At 40.4% G+C, this 20,303-nt stretch overlaps 1 long non-coding RNA gene across 3 annotated transcripts in view; it reads right to left on the bottom strand.

The window, feature by feature from the left end:
- The window catches only part of LOC311258188, a 93,283-nt gene that overhangs the window by 6,801 nt on the left and 66,179 nt on the right, over positions 1–20,303 (bottom strand). For 2 of the 3 annotated variants that reach the window (XR_014622699.1, XR_014622700.1), the window contains exon 3: positions 10,038–10,110. This is a non-coding gene — a long non-coding RNA (uncharacterized lncRNA). Of the gene's footprint in view, positions 1–831; positions 946–10,037; positions 10,111–20,303 lie in introns of all 3 variants that reach the window. The other variant, XR_014622701.1, reaches the window with a different exon arrangement.

Here is a 20,303-nt window from a genome sequence, read left to right on the forward strand (position 1 = left end):
TACTAACCAAACTACAAACTATAATAGTCGCTGGTATGAAAAATTCTACTTCAAAATCTCTGCATCTAATCAGCATGTAGTGAAAAGTGATGCTCGACTCTTCTATCTTATCAGACAGTAAGAAGGTGATTAGCTGACAGGATTGTTGGATATAGTGGTGCAAAAAGCACAGAAAGGTCAGACTTGTGTATATGTAAAGATATTATTATTTTGGTACCAGTGAAAGTTACTTACACAGATAGTACTTCTGTAAAAGTCTAAGAAAGTGTCTAAAGTACAAGTAAAAGTAAATATACATATATTTACATATGTATATACTGTATACTATAGGTTGACTGATTATCAAAATCCGAATTAATTTTTTTCTGAGAACTGGAATCACATTTAAAAATATAAAAAATCTGATTGCTGATAAAATAAATTAATGGGGAAAAAAAGCCCTACTTTAGCTCTGATACAGTCTGCAGAGTAGAAAACTGAAGCTATTGAATAAATGTACTATATTTGCATTAAAAATGCAGTATAAAGTAGCAGAAAATGGAAATACTCAAGTAGAGCTCCTTAAAATTGTAGGTGTTCCTGATAACATTCAGAAACTAAATATGGCTCTCCATCTCCCCTTCTACTGCATTCACGTCACAACACCGCTGTTGTTTGAATCACCTGACCCCTCAACTGGTTGCCAGTTGCTGCGTTAGCTAATGTTGCTAACGCTAGCTAGCAAACATTAATGTTGCTAACGCTATCAAATGTTAATGTTAACGCCAGCTAGCTAACATGAGGTATAGTACAATAAGCTGGGAGCATACTGTAGGAATCAGCCATTCTTACGTTTTTTTCCACAAACTGCCAACTACCAGGTCTGCTGACGCTGATGACACACAGATGCCACGTGATACCAGTGGCGTTATGCTAATGGTGAAGGTTGTTAGAAGCTGGAACCAACTGTTCAGAATCACACAGAGATAAACAAAACAATTATTTTGTAACTGACAAACATTTCAAAATTATTGACTCACAGTCATAATAATTTTCTAATAAGGAAAAGAGACACTTTGATTCTGCACCTTTCTACAAGTATTATTTTTAAGAAATGATTTGTCTACATAAAAATGTTGTCAGTATGACCTTTAAGTGCAGCGCTGGAGTAGATGTACTTTCCGTTGCATTCCACACTGGCTGGATTGCTGGTTATTGGAATTCAGTTCAGTTGAAGTTGCATCTTGTTGTCATTTTGAGCTGCCGATGTGTATTTGACTGGCAGAGCTTCTACAATAATATTTACTTGTAGATCATCTTCACAGTTGTTGTCATCCACCATTAACTGCTTGTTCAGTTAATGCAAAAAAATACACTGAGAGCTCATCACCTCTACTTTTTGTGTATCTTCATCTCTACATTTCATAACATTGACAACTGATCAGACTGTCTTTGCTGATGAAAGCCATCATATGTGGCTGACAGCTCTGGAAATCATTTGTCAGATTCTAAGGTCAAAAATAGATCTTCAAACTCTTCTTTTTGTATGTTTTACAGGTCAAATATTATGACCAATTAAACAACTGATCTAACATTTACCAAAATGTTGGCTTAAAGGTCCAGTGTTTCCATTAGTATAAAGTCACCTGAAGCTACGAATAGTTGTGTGGTTTTTACCTCAGAATGAGTCTTTTATATCTACACAGTGAGGGGGTATTCTTCCACAGTCGGCCATGTTGCACAGACATGTTTCTACAGTAGCCCAGAAAAAGTTAATAATGTTTTCCCCTCGACCAGAGTCATTATCAAGAGAAATCCAAGGGAAACATCACTGTACACGGCACAGTGTTTGTTTGGCAGCTGATCCTACTGAATTTCAGCAGTAGCGACAGTTGGAGGACAGGAAGTGATGAAAAGATTTTCTCTCTGATAATTTAATCACTTTCACTGTTTAAAACATGAATAAGCTGGACTGAGTGAACTGTCCGTTGCTCTTTATTGCTCCCCTCTGTCACCCGCTGGGTGCCCCCTCACCCTCCTGCTCCCCCACCACTCCTCCTCCACTTCACCTCCTTCTCATCTGTCCATCCCTTCTTTTCACTCTCTCTCTCCTCAGCTTCCCCTCCTCCTTCTCACATACATGATGTATCACCTGTCCGTGTGTGTGTGTGTGTGTGTGTGTGTGTGTGTGTGTGTGTGTGTGTGTGTGTGTGTGTGTGTGTGTGTGTGTGTGCGTGCGTGCGTGCGTGTGTGTGTGTGTGTCTTGGTGCCCGATGGGGTTTTAGCCACTGGAGCTCTTTGACTTGAGGACAAGCGTTGTCTGTTCATCGCTCATCTAAACACACCCACCCACACACACACACACACACACACACACACACACACACACACACACACACACACACACACACACCCTCTCTCTCTCTTTCTCTTCAGTCAACAGCTACACTTCTATCTCAAATTTCAGTGTGGGACTAAGAACATCTCTCTCTCTCTCTCTCTCTCTCTCTCAGTTATCACACACTGTGTTGACCCATCTTGAGTCCTCTTCTCTCGTCCAACAGCTCGGCTTCATGTCATCCAGTTCATCAACATAGTGACCCATATTTGTGTTACAGCGCATAATGAGGTTGTTACTTATGCGCATTACCATTTACTTATCAAGAAAGAGAGTCATTATGTGACTATATGAGAATGAAGATATATTCACTTTTTCTATGCCCTTAAATTCTCTCGTTACACTAAATTTATTTATTTATTTTGTGTCAATCCTCAGGCAAATCTTTCAGTTAGTAATTGCTGTTCAAATAACTCAGTAAACTTGAGCATAATGAGGTGGAGGAAGTGTCACTTTCCTGATTTAAAGTGGAAACAGACAACTTTTCAGGTGGTATCATTGTTGGCACCGCTGTCACAAAGACAACCGGAGGGTTTCCCTTTTTACTCAGAATAGCAACTACCAACACCACGGAACAAAACTCGACTTTATTCATTCATTTAGCCGACAATGGAGATGAGAAGGCAGGTAAGAGGGGTGCCAGGCTGGCAGACTTACCGGGTCGCCAGTCAGCGCTCATTTTTGAAACAGTAATGGTGTCATTATTCTGCCATCACGTCACACAATCAACATTTACCTGATCATGAGGAATTAAAGCAAAAACCACAACAACTTGTAAGACTGTGGATTTATGAGTCTCATTCCCATCTCATCAAATACTGACACTTAGGGATTGTAGGTTGGGTCGGCTGCTATCCCAAAGTTTTAGTAACTGTGCCTCAACTTCGAAGGATGCGGTCTATGAAGGCGTGGCATAGGCCTAGCAACCTTGACAAAATTGGGGTCCCTTGTGTTTTTTTAATAACTGTATTGTTAGCTATTCGAGTGACTTGAAACCCCATACTTACATTTAAAAGTGAAGGAAAAACAAATCCAATCGTCATCAGCATGCAATGAATCTTGGGATATGGTGGGCAGCCAAGGGTCCAATCTTCGGCTGCATTTGAAGGAGCCTTCGAAATGGGACAGCCTCGCTGCTGTGATGCATTTGGTCTTCAAATGCAGCCTTGAAGGATGCACCCCCCTGAATTGAGACACAGCTTGTACTTGATGAGTTGGGAATGAGACTCAAATACCACTTTTCTTACAGATTCGGCCTTTAAAGGGCTTTGGAGAAATGCAGCAGTTCCTCAAAACAAAAACAAGGTTATAGAAAAATACGTGAAAATAAAAAATCTGCACTTGAAATCCAACATGGAGCCGAGACAGACATCCCGAAATAATAACCTGCATGAGAACTATTGCTGTGAAGGATTTCCCTCGGCTAAAGCTGGCAAAACTACTATGAGCTTAAAATATCTATTAAATCTCTTGAGTTTGGTGCAGGGAGGGCGACATGGGAACTGTGTGTGTGTGTGTGTGTGTGTGTGTGTGTGTGTGTGTGTGTGTGTGTGTGTGTGTGTGTGACTCAGAGAGAGAAATAGATGATAATTAGTGGTGACTCAAGGCTTCCCTGACCATAATCCCCTAAACAATCTACACTCATACAGGTGTTCACTAAAACCAATTACCAACAGAGGAGGAGGAGGAGACTAAAGTATTATTATGAGTATTCAATAGCAGCTGAACCTCTTCTCTTAGTGTTTTGCTTGGTAAATAATACAGTTATATATTACTGCCAACGAAGGGCAGGAAGTGTTGTGAAAAGGCCATTGTTTACCAACAGAGGGAATGTAAACATTAGCGGTGCAGCTACGCTTCAATCACACCTGGAGTTTATAGTGCATCTTTTTCATAGGTGTTCGGTAGAGCGAGGTCAACAGCACTACCAACGTGCAGCTTATGCATAACAATAATGATAAAATGGTGGACTTGCTGCTCAGAGCACAACAAACATGAAGCTGCCTGTTTATGCTCCCGCTCTTAGAGATGATGACCGAGCTTTGCTTCAGTGCACGGCTAATTACCCCTGTAAGACTGTCGCTGCTACGTCTTTTGTATTTGCATGTGTATCCGTTTCAATATGTAAGTCCAGATATTGTGTACAGTAGATCCACTATGTGTCAGTGTGTTATTGTGCAGACCTCATCCTCTGATCCCCTGTATGGTTAGCAGACCACAGAGCTCTGAAGGGGCTTTTACAGCTTATTCAAATCAAGCCAGTGTAACATGTGAGCTTTGTGTTTAGTTGAGCTTGCAGTGGCCTGAAAGTGAAGATCTAGCATGTGACTAGATGATAAATAAAAGTCTATTATGTGACACAGGGCAATCGAGGGCCTTAGCGGAGGTATGCACTCTACTCAGCACCATTCTAGTTTTTGCAATGATTCTGGCATTACATGTTTCCATGTCACTAGCATATCTCCAGCATGTTTGGTTTGAGAAACACTTTCTGCTCAAGAGTGAAGGGAGTTTTGGCGAAGGTGGTGGAAGGTGAGGGGGACACAATGAAGTGAGCAGAAAGAGGAAAGAAGAAGGAGACTCGAGTCTCTTGCTTCATTCCCTCCAAACTTGTAATGGAGGTTTGATTAGCAAGCATGTAATGTACTTTACCCCCACGGACGGACAGCGGGGGAGGAGGGTGAAAAGAGGCGAGGGATGGAGGGAGAGGTATAGCAGGAAGGAGGAGGAGTGTATATAGGCTGCCCTCTCAGCAGGTCCCCTCATCTCCCCTCCTCATCCTCTTCCTCCACTCTATTCCTCAACCCCCTCAGACCAGGACACAAGTCCCCCCCCACCCAACATAACCTCCTCTGCCTACACACACTAAAGCCTAACGCCATCCCTCTGCCGCCTCCTCCTCCCCCCCTATAGCTGCACCATGCTGTGTAAGCGGTGGGTGTGGGTGGGGTAGGATGGGGTTGGAGGTCAGGAGCAGGAAGAGTTTTTTTTGTTTTTTTCTTTTGGGTCGCCCGCCCCCATTAACAAGCTGCACGTCTGCACGCAGGAAGTTGTTTGTGCACAGACACAATGCCAGTTTATTTGAATCCAGCAGGGAAAAGTCGGCCACGTTGTCACTCAGCTGGTTTTAGGGTTAAAGGCTAAAGAAAATGTTGAGGTAGCACCCACCAGTGTGTTGCTCTTACTGGCAGAGAGACTCAGAAAGCAAAAGTCATCAGGAAGGAAGAAAAGCACCACATATGCATATATCTGAACTTCCACCTATTTCAACCTATGCTTATAAAGTTATAAAGTTCTTTCATTTTATTTTACTCTTTTTACTTTCTGGAAGATGTTGAAGTTTTAGTGGTTTATAACAATTTAAAACAATAATATGAATATCAATAATATTGAACTTTTGCAAAACTTTAAGCACTCATTTCCTTTGTCTGATGTCAAAGCTCCTACTTCAAAATGTTACGGCAGCCATGTTTCATCCAAGACAAAAGAAACAAGATACAACACTGTTAATAGTCATTTAACCTTTTAAACATCACTGATAACCTACTGAATCTAAAGACCTCTACTAAAAGTTAGACAAATCCCCTTAATCTTAATAAAAATTCAAATGAAACTTTGTCTTTAAACTTTGTTTAATATACGAACAATACGAGTTTCTCTCCATCCTCCCGTGCCTCCCACCACGCCAGATCAGTGTTTCTCTCTCCCCCTCCGCCTCGCTGTGCTGTCGGCTCAGGGTGTGAGCAGAACAACGTTAATGTGTGGAGACACCTGACAAGCCCGCTGGCCTTTAGGGCTCAGCCTAATCACTCTGGACCCAAACCCATCGGGAATTAAACCTGCAAAACCAAACAGTCACTGTGGGAGCTGGCTGGCATCTGTTGGGGCCACTCGAACGGCCGCTGAGGGACAGGATGATGCGGGCTGCACATGGGTAACGAGGCGTTGTTTTAGCAGAACAGAACCCAAACTTTAGGCAGATTTAGATGCAAACCTGCAGTGTTAACAATTAGATGGGAGCGATAACTTTTATTTTGTAGGGCTGAATATGTTTTCCTAACAAATCAGAGGATTGAAGAGCATGAAAATCAGTTGACTTGTGCATGATTTGATGGTTCATGTCACTCTGCTGCCATATGTAAATGACAAAAGCCCAGTTTCTTTGCATGTTGGCTGCAAGACTGACTAATTATTTGGTTTGACTGAAGCAGAATACATCACAAGGAACTTGCACATCTTCTCTCTATAGGTACATTTATACAGGACATGTTTAACATACAGTAAATCCGACAGCATGTAGGCCTCAGGGTTGAATCCTGCACACACGCGCAAACATGTTCATACATCATTGTGTTAATATATGTCCAGAAAATTATAATTCTGTATGACCAGGCAGAGTCTGATAAATGCAGGCTTACGGCAACATAAAGGAGGTCTGACAGCCAGAGGCCAAGAGTCAGTGTGAAGATGTGGCTGTAATGTGTCTGAACGAACATTAAAGCCCCTTTTCCACCATTCAGAGTACAGTAGTGCGTTAACTTTAAAATTAATGGGGATTTTCCAGTGTTTAAAGTACAGTAGCTTGTTAACTCCGGTATCTGTTAAGCCACGCAGGGCCCCTCTCCACTCTCTCTCTCTCTCTCCAGATGCCCTCATTAATTTTAGATTGGCTCTAAATGAGTCTCCTTCATCGTGGCCGAGGTTTTCTAAATTAGATTCATTTATATTTAAATTGTGAAACAGGCGTGGTTAATGAGAGAATCATTATTTTTGGGGTTATTTCAGATGGGCTGATAGCTGGGCAGCTCAGTGCTGTGCAAAGTGAAGCCACCAGAGGAGGCACACATGATGTGGAAAGCAGAGCATTTGGGCTTTTTCATTTTCTCTGGCTAACTCTGAAAATCACCTCTGCAGAGAACTGTCTAAATAAAGGCATTCTCTGTGGGAAGAGATGGATTGCTTGTCTGTGAGGCCATGTGATGAGTTTACATCAGCAAAAGGGGGAAAAATAGTGAAGTTTTTATAAACAATCTTCTGTATAAGATGTAGAAAACAAACAAAATCAGAATAAGGGAGCCTATGAATTGTTTGTGTGTGACCAATTTAATGCCCTTCTCTGTCTGGATTTGAAAATAAATAAGAAATACATTTTGTATTTTCTGCACCTAATGTTTAAAGGGAGAATATGCAAAGTGGAATCTTCCTGACTGTCAAATACGCACAACATCATCTGTTTGTTTCCTTTGTTAACACCCAATTAAACGCTCTTAAATCTAATGTGCCACTTTCAACACATCCGTGCGGTTTTCAACAACACATGTGCCAAAAGCGCATTACAAGACACACATGTTGACTTAACAGGTGCCTCTATCGACACGTGACGTCCCAACAAAGCAGCAGGACGCCTCTCGACCTAAACTGCTAAAATTGGAGTGTTGAAAATGTCACATCCAAGGAAAAGAGGACGTGAGGTGGAACAACAGAGCTTCCCCTACGTCCCCATGAACCCGTCCATCCTACTCATAAAAAAACACAAATCACACAGTGCTTTACAGCTGTACGCCTCCTTACAAGGCGTCTCACAGCTCTCAGCGTCCTATAGCAACCCCCAGCTTCTCCCCGCCAGGAATTCGACTGTTAGGAATCTAAGTGCCAGGCGTTTAAAACCTGAGGAATGCTATTGTTCTGGTCACAGCTGCACTAGCACTGGCCTGGCTACTGCTGCCACTGTGTGTGTGAGTGAGTGTTGGAGGTGGGGGGGGAGGGAGGGGAGGTGGAGGAAGGAGGGCAGGAGGAGTCGAAGGTGTGAAAAAGGCAACTTTATGTGTTTCCAGCACTCTGCGGTCTCATGACAAAGCAGCACATAGTTGACAGCGAGTTGACACATTCCTCAGGCCTGGATGGTTACAAAGATCTCTCCTCCCTCTCACTCACGCTCTCTTCTCTCCTATCATCCTCCAGCATCACACTGTACGTCCCACGTTACGTCTCTATGTCTCTCCCTTTAAATCAGATACACGTACACAACACACACGCTCAGAGCTGAAGAAAACAATGACGTTGCATATGCAGAGAAAGAGTGGAGGATTTATCCAACAGGAAGTTGATGTTCATCATAAATGTTCTGTAGCCGAGGATGGAGCTTTTTAATTGAAAATATATATTAAAGGAAAAGAGACTCACAGCAAAACAGCGTTGCAGCATTCTCCTAAACAACTGAAGAAGATGACGACTTGTTTTAAAACGTAAAAAACATAAATGTGCTGTAACTCAAGTCCCAGAAGTCCCAAATGCTGAATTGTTTTGAAAAGACGTTTTTTAATTTGCAGGCGAGGTTGAGCACCCACCTCAGACAACGTGTTTCTGATGCTTTTAGCTTAGCAGCTACAGTGAAGATTTTGGCATAAAAGGGATGTAAATAACGTCTTTTTCAAATTAATTAATTAATACCTTCATTTTATGTTCCTTTCAGCTCTGTTGTTCCATTTCAAGCACGTCTTCATCTGCTTCAGTTGTTCAGCAGAATGCTGCTATGCTGTTTTGCTGCGAAGCTCCAAAGATGTTTTACTGACAACAAAACAGCGGCATTGAGTCGGGTTAGATAATGACTGAATTTTCGTTTTTGGGTGAACTGTTACTTTATGGCTTCTTGGAAAATACATGTTAGTAAGCACTGGTGGGATGGTGGGTGACAAAGTGTGTTGGGATCAGCTACAGATGTTTACTGCTGCATACATATGCAAACATCATTCAAATGTATTAACTTTTCTGTATAACAGCTTTCACGCAAAGATGCAGCCCATGGAGAGGACTCAGTTTTGCACTTACTGGACTTCAGACTACAAACATACTTCCGTCACACAATAAGAACTGGGCTACAGTGTACAGAGCAGTGTGGATGAGGTTGAAAATCTAGAAAATGCCAGTAAGATTATATTTATTTTGGTCAAACAACATCTTTTAGTTCTATGTTTCTTATGTTTCTTATTATCTTCTATGTGTTTCATATCCTACTGTAAATAGACTTTGGCTGATTATTGCTTATTTTATTATTTGGGTTATAAATCAGCCTATATTTTTTTTGCTCCCCTCGCCCTCCACAGCCTTCCATGATAATCTTGATGTTTATGTCCTTTGTGCGAAAAAAACGTTAAAACTCAATGTCCTCTAAATGACACTTGCTGGTTAGAGCCGTAGTTTAATCCTCTTCTGACATACCACCAAACCACTGCTCCCTGTGCACATGCAACATGCAAGGAGCGTGTTGTTGATTCACAGGACTCTTGTTTTTATTATATATCTGTTTTCTATATGGCACATGCACCAGGAGAGGAAGCAGAAGCAACAGTAGTGAGGTGGCAGGGCTCCCCCTCTCTCTCTCTCCCTCTCTCTCTCTCTCCCTCTTTCTCTCTTTCTTTCTAGTAATTACCATCCAGCTGCTTGGAGGAACAATGCTTGGCTCTCTTCCAGACGGCTGACTTCATACACTCTGTGCCACGCTCAATTTGGAGCGCAGCGGAAGCTGGGCATGACTGGCACCCTCCAGGGCATTGCTGTGTCTCTCTATGGGACTCACTGTGTGTGTGAGTGTGTGTGTGTGTGTGTGTGTGTGTGTGTGTGCACGCGCGTGTGTGTTGGTGTATGTGTGTCATAAACCTACCAGTTCCTATTTGCCATCCGGTTCATGCTTTGTCCTGGTGTCTTGATCGTGTCTTCGCTCTTCTGTTACGTCACTGGAAAAAAACGAAAATGGAAAGAATTAACAAAACGTGATGATCAGTGACGGTTTTCTTTTACAGTGTCATATTTCCGGTTCGTTTGCGGTATTTAGGTGAAGATCGGGATCACAGCAGCACGTTCAGTGATGCCCAGAAAAAAACAGAGAAAGAGGATTGCCATCTACAGATCAGACTTGTTTGACAGGTGATCAGCAATGTTTGAAAAAAACACAGAAATCACCACATAATTATCTTTTCAATGTATTAAGTAGAGCTGATTCGGTTGAATTAACAGGAGGCAGATTTATAAAACACTCAGCCTTGGTGAGAAGCTGCTGAGACTAAAAAGGTCTCATTTCACAGTGAAGTCCTTGCACACCCACAACAGTTCCCACTGCTTCCTGATACAAAGTTGTGTTACCAGGCAACAAGTGCCATTCAGGCTAGTAACTCACTGACTTTCTTCGCTTCGTGCACTGAAATGAAGTTGCAGAAAGTTAAAGCTGACTGTTTGGTGTTGTGTTGGACTGATGTGAGTAAAACTAATGTAACAGCAAATCTACTAGCAGCTATTTGAATATGAAGAACTCCCTCAGTATACGAGTCAAAGGAAGATATTGTTGCCCCACATGCATACATACGTGTGTGTGTGTGTGTGTGTGTGTGTGTGTGTGTGTGTGTGTGTGTGTGTGTGTGTACTGTACCCCCTACCACCCCCACTCCAAACTTGGCTGAATAGGGTGCAGCTCGACCCGGCTCTTCCTCTTGCAGCACAATGAGGACCTGTTTGGGTCCAGTATGCCCAGTTACCCCAGTACTACTGCCCAAAAAAAGCAACACAAACAAACTCACACATACACACACTATCTGCTCCAGTCTGTCCCCTACTGTTTTGGACAGAAGGGCATTTAAAAAGCAGAGACAAACAGCAACAGTTGCTAATTGTTGTGTAACAGTTGGACAAGGAGATGGCTGCAGCATTAAAACTGAAAGCCTTACAGTTCTCTCCGATAGTCACACCACCCAGCTGACATGACGCTGTCTAACACGACAATATATATGAGTGGCAACGCTCATACTTTATTCACACACCACATTCCTTTTAATGCAATCAAGAGTCACCAATTATTATTTGCTAATAAAATCTTATTCTATTTATTTCTTGTAAACTCCTCAAAGAGACGGAGTATCTTTAAATGTAACAACACTGTTATTTTGTATTATTTGTCTTGTTAATATAATCGCAACATAACAATTAAGATACCTATTCTACGGCATTAAAATGCTTAACATTAAAATTGCACCCTCATTGATCAACTGTCTCATTGGACAGAACCTCATTGGACGATTCTACAAAACCCCAGACGGTTCAGTGCAGTCATGGAAGTTTTTGAATTTGCAATAAGAACTTTATCATCCACGTACTTTTAAGCACTTTTAAATTTGCGTATATAAACAGAGCAGGACGGTGGAAATCCAGACGACAAAATACTATAAAGGAGTTTTTAAGCTTGGCCGAAGTGGAAGAGTTGTTGCATTGATGGAAACAAAGTGCAATGGAAAGAGACTTAGCAAAGAAATCCTGACTTGCCAAACCATCAAATCTGTGTGGATTAATGTTCTTCAAATCAATAGAAAGATAAATGCCATTATTTCTATCAGGTTAGTAGATGTAAATAGGTTTATTATTGCATTTTTTTCCCAGCTGTTGTCCTGTATATTTGGTTACAACTAGTGTTATAGTTGGATTAAAACCTGACTAGTGCCGACAGTTTTCAAGAGTTTTTCACTGGTTATGAAACAATCTCAGTTTAATACTGATGCTGCTATGCAAGTGTGACCATCAGCGAGACAACTGGCTATTTCTGTATAATGATTCTTAATGTCTGTCACTGGGAGGTGTTCCAACTTCTCCGGGTAAAATAAGTCATCAAATACAAACTTTTTTATTGTGGAGTGCTGAGGATGAATTGATGAGTCTCACAGCCTGAGGAGAGAAGCTGCACTGTAGCCCGCTGATACGGCACTAAAACAAAGTCTGCTTTGTTTCACTATTCTCATATTACAGTTATTAATCTTTCATGGCCACAAATAGATACATGACCTCATTGCCATGCATCCTGCAAGCAGCTGTGTTTAGAGATGAAAAATAGAACTAAAAATATGTTTCCTCTTTCTTTCACTCCCTTCCAAAACAAATGCACACATTAGCCAGATCAAGATCTTTCAGACAGCAGGCGGTTTGTTGTCATACCGACAGAATCAACAAAAAATTACAGTTCCTTGTAGCTGCTTTAAAATGGCTCTTACTGTATCAGTAGATATGGCATTATTATAAGATAAATAAAATGTTGGTGGCATATGGTAAAGTAAGACTAACTATATGTTCATCCCAACCTCGTCCACAGTATCATTTCTGTGTCTGTTAAATAATTGGGATGCTGCTTCATGCAAAGGCACTAATGTTGGTGGTTGGTTTGTCAGCAGCATTACACAAAACTACAGAATGGATTTCCATGAAACTTGGATGGAGGATGGGTCTCAGCCCAGAACAGACCCCATTAACTTTTGGTGCCAATCGGGATAAAGGGACGGATCCAGGATATTTTTCTTTATTTCTCTAACATTACAAGATAAGGTGCTTTTCAACTTTTTTGTCAATTTCTTAGGGAATGATGTATGGATCATGAAAGCAATCAGGCGTATTTAGGTGGCTGGTATCTTTTAATGAGTACAATTCAATGGGGATCCAAATAAAAATCAATTATTAGAGATTATGATTCCATCTGCATTGTTTTGTTTTGTCCTTGTGGTTGGCTGTTTCAGATCTTGTTAGCTTAAATTATAGTTATGTGTGGTTTACAATTTAGAGTGATATACAGCTACCGAACAGTGGATTAGGCTTGATTGGATTAAAGGGGACTGTTGGGCCTTGGCAGAGGTATGCACTCTCTTGAGTGCCACTCTATTATGGACATCAGTCCTTTGGAGACTTAGCTATTTTTGTTTAATGGTTAATATGGTGTATACGTTACGTATGGCAAGGTCAGACATCATAAAAAGTGTTAACAATGGTGTATAACACACAGGAATAAAGAGGTATCGATATACTGTATAAGTGGCCAGTGAGGGTTGGGGGTTGAATTCCCATGTAGCTTAATGGGTACAGCAAGGTACTATTACTGCCAAGCCACTGGACTAGAAAATGTATAGGGTACAGTTACATAGCTAACGCAACCTAACGCAACCTAACAGGAGTGGCAGTGCTGGGAGAATGGTAATGGAAAACCTGTGGGGAAGAGAGCCACCAGTATAAAAACAAATCAAATATTGATATTTCTGAAATGAAACTGAATATTTTACAGTTGTTTTCAGCATCTATAAGCAGTCTTTCCTCACTTCTGACCTCACTTCCTGTGCCCTAAAGATAAGCATTTCCATCAAACGGCCTGCACTGTGTTATCTAAACACATCATCATATCTGCATTAACGTCTGCATCCATACAGTCACAGTATATTCATATGAACTCCACCACGAAAACAATATCAGTAATGTCAATCCCCATTTGCAAGGCATGTGTGTGAGGCTGGTGCAGCATGGCAGAGGGCCAGGCCAAAGCAAACAGAGGTGTGTTCCTGATTTGACTAATGGCTCACTGCTGTTACACAGTTAATACAGAGACTCAGAGCAGTGCCCAACAACTGGTTGTATTTCTAAAGACTGCAGCAACTGACTGAATATCTTAATGACTTCAGCTTACATTTGTGTCGGCTTCACTTTTCTAAAACTGAATTGAACACTTGCTATAGAAGTATTTAACAGTTGGTTTTGCTTTTCTTAAAAGTTTCATTGTAGTTATTTAATTTCACTTCCAAAAATCTACTTTAACTTTCCTAAATGGTACTTCACTTTACAGTTGGTTAAGGGTTCCAGCTGTATTTTACAGCTGAGTTTACTTTCCTATATGTACTTAACAGGTGGAATTTGTTTTCAAAAGGTCCTTTATAGTTTTTAATTTACGTTCCTTTACTTTACAATTGTTTTAAGTTTTTCCATATTTTCTGGCTGTAATTTACAGTTGGTTTTGGTTTCCAAAAGGTATTATTTAGTTGGATTAACTTTCCTAAACACTACTTATTTTCAAGTGGTTTAAGTTTTTTAGAGCTAAGTTTCCAGCTATATTTATAGTTGGATTAAATTTCCTAAATGTATGTTACAGTTGCTTCCTGTTTCCAAAATCTACTTTTGTTGGTTCTAGTTGGTGCAAGTTTCCAGCTGTTTAAATCCTAAAAAGTTCTTCACATTACAATTGGTTGAAGTTTTAGTTTTAAATTGTATGTTACAGATGGTTTTTGTTTCCAAAATGTACTTTATAGTTGGTTTCATATTATATAAAGCAGTTAACTTGACAGTTGATTTGAGTTTCCAGCCATATTTTACAGATGGGTTTGTTTTCCAAAGTTCTAAAGTTAAGTTTTAAAACTGTATTTTACAGTTGTATTTACTTTCCTTTGTGTATTTTACACTAGGTTTTAGATTTACTTTCCTTATTACTTCTTTTCACAAGTGGTTTCAGTTGTTTTCAGCTGTTTTTACAGTTGGATTAAATGTCCTAAATGTAATTAACAGTTTGTTTCTGTTTCCAAAAGGCACTTTAGTTGATTTTAATTTTCTAAAAACGGTTAATTTTATAGTTGGTTTAAGTTTCCAGCTGTATTTTACAGTTGGGTTTACTTTGCTAAACAGTACTTTACAATTGGTTGAAGTTTTCTGAAGTTACGTTTTTAAACTGTATTTTACAGTTAGTTGTACTTTGTGAAGCAGAACATTATGTATACACCAAATAACCTTGATTGAGGACAGTATAAATAAACTAAATGGAAAGATGGTGATAATGATGACCAATCATACATGTTTCACAGTGTAAGATACTATTATACATCTGAGTGGATGTGTATGCGTTAATAATTTCTGTGTATCTGTGTGTGAGTTTATGTTAATGTGTGTGTGTGTGTGTGTGTGTGTGTGTGTGTGTGTGTGTGTGTGTGTGTGTGTGTGTGTGTGTGTGTGTGTGTGCGTGTGTGTTAATGGCAGTGGGCCCCCAGGCAGGGCCCCCCACAGTGTCCTGGGGGATTGTGGGTAGTTGGGAGAGGGTTTGGATTCTGGCTTTGTTTGTCTCTGTGTGCTGACATCACTGTGCTGATGGCACCAAATCCCCCGTTCTACTGCACGCAGCACTTTCTATACAAAACACCAACACACACACACACACACACACACACACACACACACACACACACATACACACACACTAACACACATGGTACAAGTAATGCCAACTTGGCCAAAAAAAAAGCTCTTTCTCTTTTTAACACACGTGCAGACTTCCATGTATGCATATCTGGATGCACTACACACACACACACACACACACACACACACACACACACACACATACCTGACATCATCATCATATTTGTTGCTATATTTGGCACCCTGCATGAACTGCAATTGACAAATGTACTATTTTAAATAGACATTCGACATTGTCTTCTACCTGTTGATAAGTTTTATGACCCACTGACGCCTTCTCTTTTCACCATCAACAACTAGAAACTCAATTAATCACTAAGTTATGATTTCATTTCAGTTTGGAGATTAGCTGAGAGTCCAAAATACCTTCATGTATGTATAGTTTTGATGTTCATGGTACAGTGTAACAATTATTACAGCATTGATGACATCACAACTATCTGTGTACTATAAACATTGTAGCATCTCCATATACATTTATACGAACATATAGTTTGATATATATTAAGTCGGATTGTTTCAGTGTTTCACCTCCTCTTTAGACCTGCAGTATTTCCATACATGTCAGCCATTAAACTGATTGTTGTCCCACACACACACAGTCTATTTGCTCATAAGCTCAGCTATCTGACTTTGTCTTTACATAGCCTGGTTAAACATTAACGGGAGCCTTTCTCTTCCCTGCAGCGCTGTCTTTGGTATGTATGGAGCTCAGAGAGGGGCGGGAGGAGTCGGATAATCGAGGCGACGACACTTCCTCTCGAGCCTCGAGGAAGTGGGAAGTCATTTTTTCTCATTACTAATCTGTTTATTGGTGCCACTTGTTTATTATGTAGAGAAACAAGGTCTTTGTGCTCTTTTCTATAGATGAACTATTTCACTTTAAGTATGCCAGCGACAGCACCTGAAGGAAAACTGAGTGTAAACTGACAACAGCGTGTCTCATGTAGGGTAGCAGCGGTATACCTATTTCAAGGTATGAACATGGACTGGCCATGGTATCAAATTCAACTGTACTAGCATTAAATATATATATATTTCAAGTTTATGTCATGTTTCATGTCTGTCAAGACAGAATATTTTGTGAAACTATGGTAAAGCATTTGTTCAACCAAAAAACCCCTTCTGTTTTCATTCCTTTAAGGGTCAATGTAACTGAGAATAATACTAGTAAGTGTGTAATATTTCCTGAGAAGGTTATTATGTCATGTCATGTTAACTCACAATTTGACGCTGCTTCAAACGATTCTGTTTTTGATGGGAATGACTGTGCAAACAACATGTTTCTATTAAGGGTGGGGCCAAATATCATTAAATAATGTTTAATGTAGCCAAGGGGAAGTTAGCTTAAAATTAATATATGGACAGCAAAAAGGTTCGTCTGGGAGCATGTGTAAGAACACAGACAAAATACAAGTTTGATAAGCATGGCGCTAGCGGCAATACAAATTCCCCATAGGGAAATTGCTAATTTAATGATCATTAGCATCGAGTGTTAAACAGTCCAAAAGTACAGTCTGCCTGGTGTAATTTATCCATTTAATCTGGCCCTGGAGAATCTGCATTCAGTGTGTGTGATAAAGAGACACTTAACTGAGAGTCTCTGCACTGTTTTTTGTACATTGGTTCATCTCAGTTCATGTCAAATTCTGTGAAACTGACTCTACAATGCAGTGAATTAAAACATACTTTGCCTTTTTAGGGGTATTTTGTATTCTTCAGTATATCGTGTAAAGTGAGATGATTGCCTTGATTATTGCAGAATCGCTGTGTCATGATACTATATCATTGTCACAGGCATATCGTCAGTGCTGGGGGTAACGCGTTGAAAAATATCCATGCCTTGTTCTTCTGTGAACTTGCTATGCTATACTATGCGTGTGTTTAATATAGTCGAGCCCATAAGTTCTTTGTTAAGTCTCTGTGTGACTGAGATGAGCCTAATGATGAAGCCTAATCCTCCGAGAGCACTTTACTTTACATTCTTGAATCACATATACGTGTGGACAGGTGGACTAAAATAAAAAGGCTTAGAAAAAGAGATGTTTGTCTTGTCACGTCATTATAGGCTGCATTTCCGAAGGTATAGGCCTGTTGTGTTTCATATGACTGAGCCTACAATTAAAAATATGTACTCCTATCTCATAATATATCAGGCTTTGATCCTTTGTCTGCCTGCTCATCCCTGTGTCCAAGGACATTCCTTTATTTAAAAAGATTATTTAGCTATCAAAGCTATTTAATTGTTCTATAAAGGTTATTTGGGCATTTTGTCAAAAGTAACTAAAAAGTAGGGTAATAAGTAATTTATTACAGACAGTAATATTGTAAGACAATATATCACTTTGAAAAGAAGGTTACTCGTAATATGTAATGGCCAACACTGTGTTTCATAAACTCTTTGAGGACCAACACAATTTTTTTATACACAAATATAAATGAATTGGAGTCTCACCACCCTTTTTTGATCTGAGGTTCCAGTGTCTTGCTCAAGGACACTCCAGGCAGTTGCTTGGTGACACAGTATCAACCTGCATCCTTTAGTTGAATTGCAGTCTCTGAATCCACTCACCCTCCCTGATGCTCTGCCATGGTTTTGTAGTTTGTAGAGCATACAGGGACTTAATATGGTCAAATGGACATGTATCCGTACATAGAAATCCTGACACACACACACACACACACACACAGGCATAGAGATACACAAAAGGCATGGCAACATGCACACATACACAAACACACTACCCACTGCTCCCAAGGACCCAGGGAAACGGTTGGGATGGACCCAGCACTCAGAGCCACTCAAAGCCAATCAAAGCTGATGATAGCTCAGACATTTACACCATCCATCCACTTCTGCTCTCTCTCTCCCACTCACACACACACGAACACAAGCACACAGAAAAAAAAATGTCTTCAGGTGATCGCCATCATCGTTACCACATCACTCACACAAGCAGGGAGAGAAAATAGAGAGAGGAAGGGCATCTAGACAGAAAAGGTAGAAGAATGGAGAGGATGTGAGCACTGAGGGCTGTATGGATACTATTGGTGGGGTCACACCTGATATACTGATGAGGTGAAAGAATCATTCAAAGTAAACCTGTGAAATGAAAATGTGAAAGATGTGAAACTTATTCTAAAGAGATGTTGGCATACAGGTGGAATAGAACATATTAACTTAAAGACTGCTCTGCTTCTTCCTCTGATGAGCAGATGCCAACATTTCCGACCCAAAAGAGCTATAGAGCAGTTCTCAATGGATATTTCATGGTTAATCATAAATGGTGCTTATAGCTCTCTTATCCAAAGCCCTTTTACAATTCACCTCTCATTCACTCGTTCACATACACACAATGGCAGTGAGTTATCATCCTGCAGTGCAGCCAGCAGAATAAAATGTTTGTATTCTGCAAACCATGGATATGTTAACCATATTAACTTTAGATTACGTGTATATGAGCTGACTTTCTCATGGAGAAGGAGCAGGGGATGGTGGAGGCGTGACAACTCGGGGAGGGGACTGCCGAGGTCGGAGACCACTGTTCGAGACGAGTTTGCGCCTTATTTTTTTATTTTTAACAAGCCGTTGGGACAACTTCCAGCTGTGTTTGAGCAGACGAAACTAAGTAATTTGAGCCTAATAACAATCTTTTTTTTCCAACCTGAAAGCACGTGTTTTTTGTGCCTAATCCTATCCAGACTATAAGTATGTAAGCGCTGGGTTGGGGCAACACGTTCTCACTCCCAACTCGTGAATTACAGCAGCTTGCTCAGTGGACTTCAGCAAAATACACTACCACTACAAAATACTCTACCTGTTGCTCTGGCGTCTGTTTTGCATGTGAATGTCTCCTCGGTCAAATTAACAATAATAAATATGCAATGTCCGGTCAGACTTCCCAAACAAAGCTTGCTGACAAACATTTGACATACTTTGATGTTCTGACTTTTACACTGTTATTACATGGTGAAATGGTTGAGGTTTTGGCACAAAACTACTCGGTTAGGTATAGGATGAGATCATACTTTGGGAAATAACTTTGTTGCTTTCATAAAATCAGTTATACAAGTTACCTTACTTGCGTAACTTAAGAAAACATATCAATCTTGACACTTGGTCACACCCAAAACTCAAACCCCAGTCTCCAAGAACAAAGTCCTGGGAATGACCTGTCCGACCACTCTGACCACCCACAACACAGACTTTTCTCGCTCTTTATACTACTGCACCGGGCGTCAAGAAGTGACACTAGAGGAGTAACTACAACGTCAAAGTCAGAAGTGTGCATTTATTTTGTTGTACATAAACAGACAGCTACACAAAACTAAGACACACTGAACCTGTTAAACATCAACAAATATTTGATTTGTCATCGCCTTTCAGCGCTCAACTGTTTCCTGCAGGTTGAGAGATCCATCTGACACTGTGCTCTGAATTACTCGGAGTCACAAGGAAGAACTGGTGTAGTTAGATGAGTGACAGGAAACGTGCGTCACTAGTCAACTTGACTGTAATTATCACCCTCTGCCAAATTTTCCTTAAGAATCAAAGTGTTTTTACAGTCTGTTAGAGATACCTGATGATTCAAGGTCTGTATTTACGACTGAGATGGGCTCATTATAGTGTACTGCTCATGTTTGTTTTAGCCTGTTTGAGTGAACTATGAGTTCATTGAAAAAAGTAATTACAGGAGCGTTTGTGGGGGTGATATTTTAGTAAGAAGACAGAACATGTGTTATGTTAGAGGCTGATCAGGTCTCTTGGAAATCTACCTGCGTAATTTGTCATTTGAAATGGATGATGCAGGAGTTTTATAATGTATTTTTGAAAGCCTGGAAACATCTCAGGCTTACCTGAAACTGGCATTTGTTGGCATTTGACAAGCTGGGA

The sequence above is a fragment of the Pagrus pagrus genome, assembly GCF_965226575.1.
Source record: "Pagrus pagrus genome assembly, chromosome: 6".
Lineage (NCBI taxonomy): Eukaryota > Metazoa > Chordata > Actinopteri > Spariformes > Sparidae > Pagrus > Pagrus pagrus.